Below are 11,391 nucleotides of genomic sequence, written 5' to 3' on the forward strand. Positions count from 1 at the left end.
AAACTTAGTTCCAGCTACTAGCAACAAAGAAAGTAATCACTGACTTGTGGTAGTGGACATACCCAGTTCACCTAACTAATCCTAGATTTGGGGCCAGTGTCTTAGGGACAACTATTCTCAGGTGGGTGAAAGAGAACACGAAGCCAAGGGACAACCATGTGCTCCTCTCCCTCCTTTTCTCTACAGCCTCATCACCTTGAACTCTCTAGCCCCTTCCCCACAGCTGGCACCAGGGAGGCAGGACATGATGGGGTACTTAAAGGCCAAGGACAGGGTTAGGACCCAGAGTTCTGTGCTTCTAATCCAGGACACCAAATGCAAATCATCCCAGAGATTTGCAGCTCTTGTATGAAAATAAAAATGATGTCCCTCATTTAGGTAACGTTTTAACCTTGTCAGTGCGAAAAACAATACCAATTACAGTAGCTATACTTTTCAAGTTTTACTAAGAGCCAGGCATTTTATACACTTAGCTGCTAATCCTCACAGCCTATAGGATGGATATTACAGTGCCATTTATCCAAAGAGGAAACTGAGGTGCAGAGAGTAAAGTGACTTGGCCAGGTTTCTGGCAGCAGGAAATAGCAAAGCTGGCTTCAAACCCAGGAATACTTGCTTGTGTTCCTTGCTCATCTCAGATATGCATGCAATCTCATCCTTTGTCCAGCCACTCACAGGAACCTGAGAGAAGCAGAGTTGGCATCAGTAGGCCTCTGACAGATTGGAAAACTAAGGCACTTGGACCAAAGTCTCCCAGGGCCAGGACAACAATTTGGCTTCTTTGACCTCTGAGAGTGATCTCTCTGCCCACACACATGAATGGGTGGAGTTTCGTTACTCCTATAGAAAACTTGATCATCATTATAGGAGCCAAGCCTCTAGAAAGAAACCAGCACAGATTCTGGCTTCACAGACATCTGCTGTGGGAGTCACTCAGTGGGACCCACCTCACAGGGCACACATGGAACTAGGTTTACAGAGCCCTTTCTTCTACATTGTTAAGTTTGACTAAGACAGCCAGGTAAAGAGGATTTTACCCATTTTACAGATAAGGAGGCTGAGTGGCATGCAGCTCTCTAACCATCAAATGTCCCTCATGCATCTTTAAGGTGAAGCATGTTTGCAGGTGGCTAGATGATAAACTGTCATAGGCCACATGCATCTGAATGCTGTTGGCCCAAAGGGCGCTAATGAGCTGAGGGGCAGGAAAGGGCTTGAGCACAGCTGGGTCAGGACTGACACCAGGGCCTGAATGCAGTGAGGTGTGCAGGGAGCTTCAGGAAGCCACAGCCTGTAGGCCATCGCCGGGCCCCTCTCCAAGTGCACTAATTGGGGCTGAGCTGGGTCAGAAGGGCCAAGGAGCCCCACCAGAGCTGGGGTTTGGAGCCAGGCAGGGGGCCAGCAAGCAGCCTTTGTCTTGCATTTCATCCTTTTGAATCTGACCTTAAAACTGAGGCCTGCATGAGGTTGCCCCCGGGGCCTAGAATATGAACTAATGAGGCCACTTCTGGGCCCAACTCAGACCAGCTGGGGCTGCAACAACATCAATAGTGGGGGACAAGTAGCCTGGGGCCCCCTCTGAGCAAAGCATCCAAGGTCCCCTTGGGGGTAACAAGTGTCCTTTCTGTATACTGTTAACAAGTATGCCAGGACAACAGGTGAAACAGGAACAGTCTTGACAAACCAAGAGGCATGGTCACCCTGCCTGTACAGTCAGCACCATCTCCATTCAAAAAAACAAACCAAAGGTCAGAGAGATTATGACTTGCCCAGGGACACAACTGCCAGAAGCAGGCCACAGATCCAAATCAGATCTGACTCCAGTTTTACCCTCGGCCCCTATTTGCATGGTAATAATATCTTTTAATTGATCAGCAGTCACCCTAGGTTATATACTGTGCTAAGCACTTTACATTCATTATTTCATAAAATTCTCACAAGTGACCTAAAAATGGGACAGCTAGTATCCCTTTTTAGAGATGAACAAATGGAGCATAGAAAGGCTAAGTAATTTGCCTAAAGTCACACAGATAAGAATGTTAGAGCAGAAATAACAAACCCAGACAGTCCAGGAAGTGTGTGAAGGAGGCCGGTGTTAGGGATCTAGAGTCAAGCCAGCTAGGTAATGTGCTGTCTAGGAGGTGGGGTGGAGGTAGGGGAAGAGTGGGTGACAGATGGAGAAGTATGAACTTTGGCGGACTTTCTAAAGGAGGCAGCCACAGTCTGAAGGGAGGGTCCTGTATGGAAAACCACAGTACCACCTCAGAGCTTGCTGCCTCTCTCTTCCCAGCACCCCCAGGCCTCCAGCAGCCTACAGAAAAATGTACGGTCCATGTTTGGCATCTAAACCTGGAGGGTCGAGATCCTGTGTTTCCACAGCAACCGTATCCTTAACAGCATCCAATAAGAACATTATTTGGCTACAGTGAGCACACATGATCTTTTGATTACCGCTGAAGGTATTGAGAGGCAGCCTTCTCCCTCTCCAAGGGCCCCCACTCCTCTTCAGAAAAAAATAGATGCTGTGCCCCACCACAAAAAAAAAAAAAAAAGTGAAGGGATAAGGGAGAAAGAGTCCGCACACAAGAGAGGGAGACATGGAAAGGAAAAAAAAAATCAATGTTTGCATTAATGGATTCGCCTGTTCAGCATTTCTCCTCTTTTATAGATTTAGATAACATGCTCGTCAGGGGTATCTTCATTTCCCAGAGCAAAGAAATTAATTACTCACTAATGGCGTGATTCAGAAATTAATTTGTGCTACCGTCTCAAATATGTCACTATTAATCAATTGACACTGTGTGGATGGCAGGGAGAGATGTCCATTAGGGTCTGGGATACTCAGGCTGGCCTGGAGCCAGACTCAGAGGTGGCATTGGAAGCCTGGAAATGCTGCGGGAATAGCACTCAGCTGGGGCTGGGGGTGACTTTGGCAAGTCCTCTGGATCCCAAGTTTCCCGTCTGCATACCCAGGAGGGTTAGACTTCTCCAACACCCCGTAACTACAGAGTTCACTCAGTACAAGAGTGTGCAGAATCCAGTATCCGAGATACATAAGCTGCGGTAGGTGTGAGAGGTCCAGAGCCCCTTGGCTCTGCCCCTACTTTCCACAGTCATCGTCCCCTGGGCTCTGCAGAGCACAGCTGGAAATGCTAGAGGAGAGGATTTCTGACTGCCCTAACTCCCTGGTTCTCGGGATGGAGACTTCAGGTGGGGGCGTCTTCTAAGGAGGCATCCCTGAACCCTCACCCCAGCCCACCCTTGCACACTGACCCACACCGCATTCAGCTCCGGCACCAAATTAGTGCTGGACGGGCAGCTCCAAGGTGGTTGGGCCTGTCTTGCTCATTACTGCATCTTGAATAAATGGAACAGGGCCTAATACACAATAAGTGTTTAGTGTATGAATAATGGTTTAGCTAAAGCACCCAGCCAGGAGTGAAGAGCCACCTTGAAATCAGGCATCGCAGTTCCACCTCCAATGCTCTCAACCACCAGCTACCCCCAAACAGTACAGGTTAATAACCTGCTTTTTCTCTCTGAAACTTCACAGTCTCCTACGAGCTTTACTCACCTTATGTGGCTTGATCCTGCATGGTGGGCAGAGTGCACACTGTTATTCCCATTTTGCAGAGAAGGAAGTGAGGCTCCAAGAGGCTGAACCAGCATAATGTAGGATGGGGGCGGAGTAGGGCTCACTCACCTGACAATGGGGCTGATTCAGCCCAGCCCCCTGCTGAAGAGAAAAGCCAATGAACCTGAACTGTATTAGTTTGCTGGTGTTCCAGAGGAAACACAGGGACATGTGAAATCTGAGAGCTGTACATCATTGTACAGATGAAGAAACTAAGTCCCAGAGAGAGCTGACAAAGACCACTCATCAGAGGAAGACAGGAACGCCCTAGGGTGGGACCTTGAGAGATAACATACTCCCTGTAGGAGGTCATAGCCCCTGAGGATGGGTACCTCACTGCTTTTGCTAACTTAGGGTGCGTCTTATTAGAACCTAGAAGGTGAACAGGATGAGCCTCAGGCTCAGTAAGGTGGGAGGATGCTGTGCAGCAGGAAGCGAGCTGGCCAGGAAACAGCAGGATGGAGCTGATTCCTGCTGATTTCCCACGTGATTGTGGATCTTAAGAGACGCATTGGAAAATTGCCTCCTAGGGGAGGAGCTACTGCCCCTATCCCAGCCTCACCCATGCTGCCTGCAGAAATGCCTTGGGCTCTTCTAATAAACCAGCATTTATTGAGCACCTACTGTGTGCCAGCATCTGGCATCTGTCACTCCACTTAGGCTTTAGTGCCACCCCATACAGATGAGGAAACTGTGGCCAAAAGAGGAAAGGGATTTGCTCAGAGTCAACCTATCTTGGCACAGGGCCCAGAGTGCAGAGAAAGCCAGGGAGCTGTGGAGCAGGTATGAAGAAGGACAGAGAAGAGAAAGAAAATTTAACAAGGCTTCCCTGGAGATGCTGACTTCCCACAGCTACTCTCACCCAAGACAAATAAAAACTACAATCCACAACATCAACGGACACCGACAGAAGCTCTCTGCACCCAGGACAGGGGAGGAAGGGAGCCATCTGTCTGTACAGGCAAGGGAGCCAGGAAGAATGTGTCCTGCTCCTAGCTCATACCTAGCCCCCTGTAAGAACTTGCACAAGTGAGCCCCTATCCACTATTCAGTAAAATGGGTTAAACTTCTCGGGTTCAGTGAATAATTCAAAGAAGAGAATGAAGGTGAAAGGCTTGGTGAATCGGAAACACCAGATAAGGTAAGCCATGTATCTTCCCACATGCAGGCACCTGACTGTCCCCCAACCCCATCAAGACACTACATAGAGGTAGAGGGCCTGAATCAGATGTGTTGAGTATATGAGTGTGTCTGGAGGGGTTACTAACCCCTATTGCCCCTTCCCTACCTGCTAAGGGGCAGAATTTCCCCAGCACAGGGAAAACAGGGGCTTGGTAACCCCTCCATACAGACGCTCCCCCCCTTAAGGCTCTTAGCCAGGACCTTTGTAAAGGGTACAACCTATTTAACTAAACACAATGCCAACTGGCTGGATAGACACCATTACTTCCCACTAGGCTGAGTCAGATTGGCGTGACTTGGGTAAAATGGGCGGGTTTCCATCTGAAAGATGGAGCTAAGCTCTCATGAATGCAAATGGAGAGTGTTGAGCTTGGTGGGATTGGGTTGAGTTCGGGCTGAATTTCATAGGAGAGTTGCCCCTGAGGGAAAACTCTTAGGGGGCTCAGTTTATATTTGGGAGCCACAGAGGCCCTGGGGACCACATGTGGCTGGTCCCCTGTTCCTTACTTACTGCTGTTACAACAGAACTAGACTCAGCTCCAGGGAAAATAGAAAGTAGAAAGTGATTACATGCATGTTGCTCAAACCACCTTGGGAAACTTGCAGTGTGGACTAGTTCCTTCAAACTGTACGGGCCTTAGCCCCTCTCTCCTTCCAGTCAGGCCTCTCTGCTTCCTAGGGCGTCCCCCTTAAACAATCACATCTAGAAGCTGAGGGACCATGGAGAGGGGTTGCTGAAGATGGTGGATACTAGGTATCACAGGAACCAGTGGCAGGACTTTGGGCCCAGGTCAGAGTAATGGTCAGATAGATTAGTGAAGATCATTATGTGTTGGACCATTCTCTCTTCTGTACTCTTCAGAACATACTGCCCTGGAGGCTAAGTACTTAGAACCTTGCAGAAGTATATATAATCTAATCAGTTAGTTCCTGCTCAGGGTCCCTACACATGGTCTTGCTCATGACAATGTTGCCTTTTCACAGATTTCTGCACATGATGCTCTAACCCCAAGATATAAATTATGTGGGAATCCCTGTCTCTTTGATAGTCTAGGGAGAGGGAGACAATTTGGAAATTCAAGTCACAAAGTGAAAGGAACTGCTCTAGGTCAAAGCCAGCCTCAAGTTTGGGGAGATACCCCAACCCCAATCATTGTGAGCAATTACCTCAGAGATGGCCTCTCTCTAGAACCCACTTTCCTCATATGTACTATGAGAGGAGATGGAACATATAATCTTTTTGATTCCTTCCAGTTTTCAACAACCTCTGAAGGCCAACTACACACTTGATTCCTATCACAGAGTGAGGGCTAGTGTCAGTACTGTGGGGAGGACCGACACTTGTGTCACAACTTAAAATGCACCCCCATAGCCACTATGTTACCCTCTCTCTACAGTAGGCAGGGTGGCTATAATTAAATTCACTTTATGAATGTAGAATCTGAGCCTCAGAGAGGTTGAGTAGATTGCCCAAGTACATACGTCAATAAGATTTGAACAAAGGTGTTCAGATTTTCAAGATAACATTCTTTCTACAACATGATGCTGCATCTTCTTGGGATTATTATCCCAAGGGTAAGTCTTATATCTCCACACCTTGATTTAACTGGCTCTTTCTATTCAGCCTACCCTTGGGCTTAGAAAACCCTGATTGATAAGTGATGCTAAGCTCCTCCCCTGGAGGATCCCAGAGTTCTTCTTCCTACAGTCCATGGTGTTGGCCTTCCACCCTCTACATCAGTGTTCTTTGCTTCCGTAAGACTGATGTGTCTGCCTTACTGTGCCCTTTGAGAGGGGCAAAGAAAGGAAAGTGAGACTAGAAGTGGTCATGGCCTAGTGAGCTGGAGCCCTCTCGTCATCTGCCTCCCTCCCTCTCCTGAATTTACCTGGCAGGCTGGTTCTGCCTAGATTGCTATCTGGCTACTCTACTAGAGCCCTGGCCCTGGTGCGAGCAGCCCCCATGGAAACCCTCTGACCACCGGCCTAGAAATAGAGCCAGGGAAATTAGCTTGGCTTGTCAAGGAAGAGCCAGCTGAGTGCGCATGCACGCGCACGCACGCGCGCGCACACACACACACACACACACACAGGCCCTTTCCAGCTTCCCAAGGAACGGGCCAGGATATGGGACTCCTGCTCTCTCATACACATAATAAAAAATAAATAATCCTGGAAATGTGGTGCAAAGAAGTCATAGGAAGATGTATTCAGGCTCCACATAAGACAGAGCATTCTAAAAATTATAAGTCTCACCATTGCCTTGGAAGTAGTGAGCAAACCCTTTCTGCATGTATGCAAGCTGATCCTGTCCTCCTTGTGAGAGGGCCTACCAAAAGGATTCCTGTATCCCAGAGGTGTTGACCTAGAGATCGCTCTATCCCTTTCCACATCATGGTTCTGTGATTCCGGGCCAGTGGAATGTGAAAGAAAGTGCTGGGAGCTAGGACTTGAGGGACTAGTCCCAACTGCGTTTCCATTAACTATGTGATCCTAGGGAAGCCATAGACCTTCTCTGAGCATCAGTTCCTCTACTATAAAGTCATGGGGGCAGATGAATGCATCTATAGCTTTTAAACTGTGCTCTCTCGACCCTGGGATTCCCTGGAGCTGCCTCAGAGATGCTGGGAAGGTGATGGAAAGGCAAAAAGGACAGCACTCCTGGCTCTACTCCAACTCCAAGTACAGTAGCTGTGCAGCATCACAGCTACTTAAATAAGATCTCATTTAAACCAAGAGTTCCTGCTGAGAAAGATTTTGAAAACCCAAAACAGGATTGAAAAGACCCACCTAGCTCTGACATCTGGACTCACAATTTCATTTCAGAGATACTGATTGACCTTCATCATTAGTGGACACTTCATTAGTGTTTAGCCTCACTCTGAATCCCCCAGGGACAGCAAAATTGAAGGCATAGTCTCTGTCTTCAGTCTCCTTAAGAAGACAAAACTATCAGTGGTTGTCTTTGGGTTTGGTTAAATCTTATTACTTGGTTTGTATAAGGTGACCCATCGCTTCCTAAGAGTAATCAGAACTGTGACTAGGAAAGTTGCTCATCTTTGGGCATTGGAGGCATGGCTGGTGGGAAAAATCTTTTTCTCTGTTGTCTGTGGTGAGTGGGAGTGACCCCAGGGAGATGAGTGCATAGAAGAGAGGCTCCTGTCAGTTGTCAAAGATGTAGATGACCTAAATGGCTGGGAGCTGGAACTGGCCAGGCATCTCTCTATCCTCATATAACCTCTTCATATGGCAAACTTGGGCTTTCTCACAACATGGCCCTCTTGGCATAGTCAGATTTCTAACATGGCACCTCATGGCTCTAAGAAACCAAGGTCAGAGCTGCCGCTGCTTTTATAGGCTTAACCTGGATCTGGCACACTTCACTTCTGCTGCCCTGCTTGTCAAACCGTTCACAAGCCAGCCAAGATTCGAGGGAGGGGAAACATACCGCTGCTCGATAGGAAGAGGGACAAAGACTTTGTAGCCCTATTTAACCCACTACAGATAATGTCTTGGTTTTCTTTTGCTGTTACAATAAATACCACACATATAGTGGCTTAAAGTCACTGCCATTTATTATCTTACAATTCCATAGTTCAGAAGTCCAGGCACAGCATGGCTTGGCTGGTTTTCTGCTCTCAGATTCACACGATCGAAATCAAGGTGCTGTTGGAGTTGTGTTCTTTTCTCAAGTTTCTGAAAATGAATCTGCTTTAAAGTCCATTCAGGTGTTGGACAGAATTCAGTTTCATGTGCTTGTGGGATTGAGATCCCTATTTTTCTTGCTACCTGCACTCCTTGGCTCATAATCCCCTTCTTCCATCTTTAAAGACAGCAACGGAGGGTCAACTTCTCATGTATTTTTCTAAGAAGCTTTCATCATATTCTCCAGGGAGTCTATGGCTTCAAAAGCTACAGACAATTGCTTTAATTTATCTAACTCTGACCTCTCTGCCTAACCAATTTCCAAGTTAGCAAATCCCAGAAGAACCCTTTTATGACACAAAACAGGCCCCTTGATTTGGGTGTTCTGAATCTGTAGCCATCAGAATCCCAATCTCCATGTATTTTTCAGTCTCCTTCTCTTCTTCAACGGGGCCCCCTAGAAGGGAGAAACCACCATAAGCATTTTTGGTCTTGTTACCTCTCAGGCCTATTAAATTTCCATTTTGGTATGGGAGGTAAGAAGGCATTGGTGGGCAGCCTGCACTCCCACTTGTTGTGGTAAGGATGTGTAAGGTTTTCATGGGCTTGGGACATACCACTGGTGGCAGAATGGTGAGGAGAGAGTGTGGAGAAGGCAAGTATAATAAGAGGTCACCCACAGCTGCATCCTGCATTGCCCATATCAGGGAGGTATGTAGCATGGAAGCCCACTGGAACCTCCAAAGGACCCACAAAAGCACTGGACCAAATGCCAGCCTCTGAGAACCAGCAATGGATAACAACAGTGCCAGTGACTTGAGATAGTACAAGTATCATTTTCTTTATTTCTCTACCTTCCCTTCCCTAACTCTACAGGAAGGCAAGAACGTAATAGAAACATGAAAAGAACAGACTCTTCCTTCATTCCAAGTCATGGGTCAGGCCTGAGTTGAAGGGAAGGGAGAAGTTTTCAATTGAATGTCAGACTAATGTTTTGACCAAAATTGGACTGGCCTTGTAAATGAGTCCTGATTACTAAAATGAGTTTCTTGTTAATACCACTAGTGACCCGAAATTATGGAATCTGTCCAAGATATTATCAAGAGATATGGAAAGGAGACTTGATAAGGGTAAGTTTAAAGGCAGTGACTGGAAAAAATAAAGTCATTTCATACTTGCATCCTATCAAATTCAACCTTTTTATATCAGTCAGAGTAATTCTCACTAGCTGCTTTAACAAACAGCCCTCAGATCTCAGTGGCTTTACATAGTAAATGTTTATTTCTCATTTATATAAAATCTGACCCATGTCAAGAAGCTTTTCTGAATATCTCTGTTCCATGCAGTGACTTAGAGACCCAGGTTCCTTCTACCTTGTGGGTCTACCATTTTGTAGCTTCAAGATTATCCTGGTAACATCCAGGTGGCAAACAGGGGAAATGAGTTCAGAAAAGAACCCCAGAGACTGATTCACTTCACATGTCCCTTCCGTTCATGTTCCATTGGCCAGAATGAGTCATGTGAGGGAGTCACGTAATAGTAAGAAAGGCTGAGAAGTATAAGGAACTTCTAGGTATGGAAATCAGTCTTTGCCAATGGTAATCAATACATACCGGTCAGCACCCATCAATCATTAAGTCTTTCATTCTGCTGATTCTTATCAAAGACCATTGTGAGCTAGGCACAGGGAAGAAAAACACAAACAAGAAGTCTAAGCTCTTGCCCCTTATGTACTGATTGATAGTCATGTGGGGTGTAGACAAATGGTTGGGCATTGACAATGCAAAGGGATGTATGCTGAGATGGGTAAGTAGGGAGAATCCTGGAAGTTTGTATGAGATTCACTAAAATCAGGCTCAGAGGGGCTTCCTGAAGGAAGTAAGACCTGAAAGGTGAAAGAAGTCAGCAGGTGCAAGGTAGAAAGAAGGTGAAGGGCATCCAGAGAAGAGTATTCCAGGCAAAAGGATCACAAAAGCCTAGAGTGAAGAGCATGGTGCTTTGGGGGAATGCAGTCATCCTGCTCTTTTTCTGGGCACCCCTGAACCCTTTCCCCCACTAATTCTGGATATAAATGGGTCCTGGCTGTGCATAGTTCCAATTAGTCCATGCCCACTTCTCCAAGCCTGGTAGGTTAGGAAAGATGGCACATTTCACTTGTGCTGTGTGACCTTGGGCAAGTTAGTAACCCCCTCTGGGCCTAGGTTCCCACTCACTGAATAAAGCAATCAGAAAATTCTTGAAGGTCCCTGGAGCTCTCTTTTGAGAATGCCCTTGCTCCATTCTAATCCCACCCACATAGCAGAGCAGGACAAATTGGGCCTGCAGAGGGAGAGGGAAAGCCAGGCTGTGACTTGGTAAGCTGGGGGAGGTGGGGGACACAGCCTGCTCCCCACCTTTCAGACCAAACCCGCCACTAATGAGGCCTGACTTTGGAGTAATTAGCTGCAATCACAGCGCAGTGCATTAGGCAGACATGGCCTTGGTGAGGCAGTGCCTCCCAGGATGCAGGAGCCCAGGGCTTTGAACACTGCTTTACAGCAAGATATGTGTCCTAATGTCACTTAATTACCCCAGACAGCCTCAGATGTAATCGAGCCTGAATGGGCTGGCAGGAGTGGGTGCAAACGTACAGAGGAGGCTGATGCATTTATAATGATGACACTTTGCAAGACAAATCTGGTTTTGGTGGGCTGAGGATAAGGAGGACAAAGTGGGGGTAGGAGGGAAGAGGCTGTGGTGGCATCCAGACAAGGGCCCCTCCATTTTCCAAACCCTAGTAGATCTTGTCCCTGTGTTAGCTGGATGTCTCCACTTATCTACCAGATGCAGCAGGGAATTGTGGAGAGGTAAGGGGTCTTTATTTCCCATCCCTCATCCAAGAGGCTGTAAGGATCAAGATTTTCCTTTGTTTTTCCATTTCATTTCCCACTGAT

Source organism: Rousettus aegyptiacus, unplaced genomic scaffold (assembly GCF_014176215.1).
Source record: "Rousettus aegyptiacus isolate mRouAeg1 unplaced genomic scaffold, mRouAeg1.p scaffold_m13_p_6, whole genome shotgun sequence".
In the NCBI taxonomy this organism is placed as follows: Eukaryota; Metazoa; Chordata; class Mammalia; order Chiroptera; family Pteropodidae; genus Rousettus; species Rousettus aegyptiacus.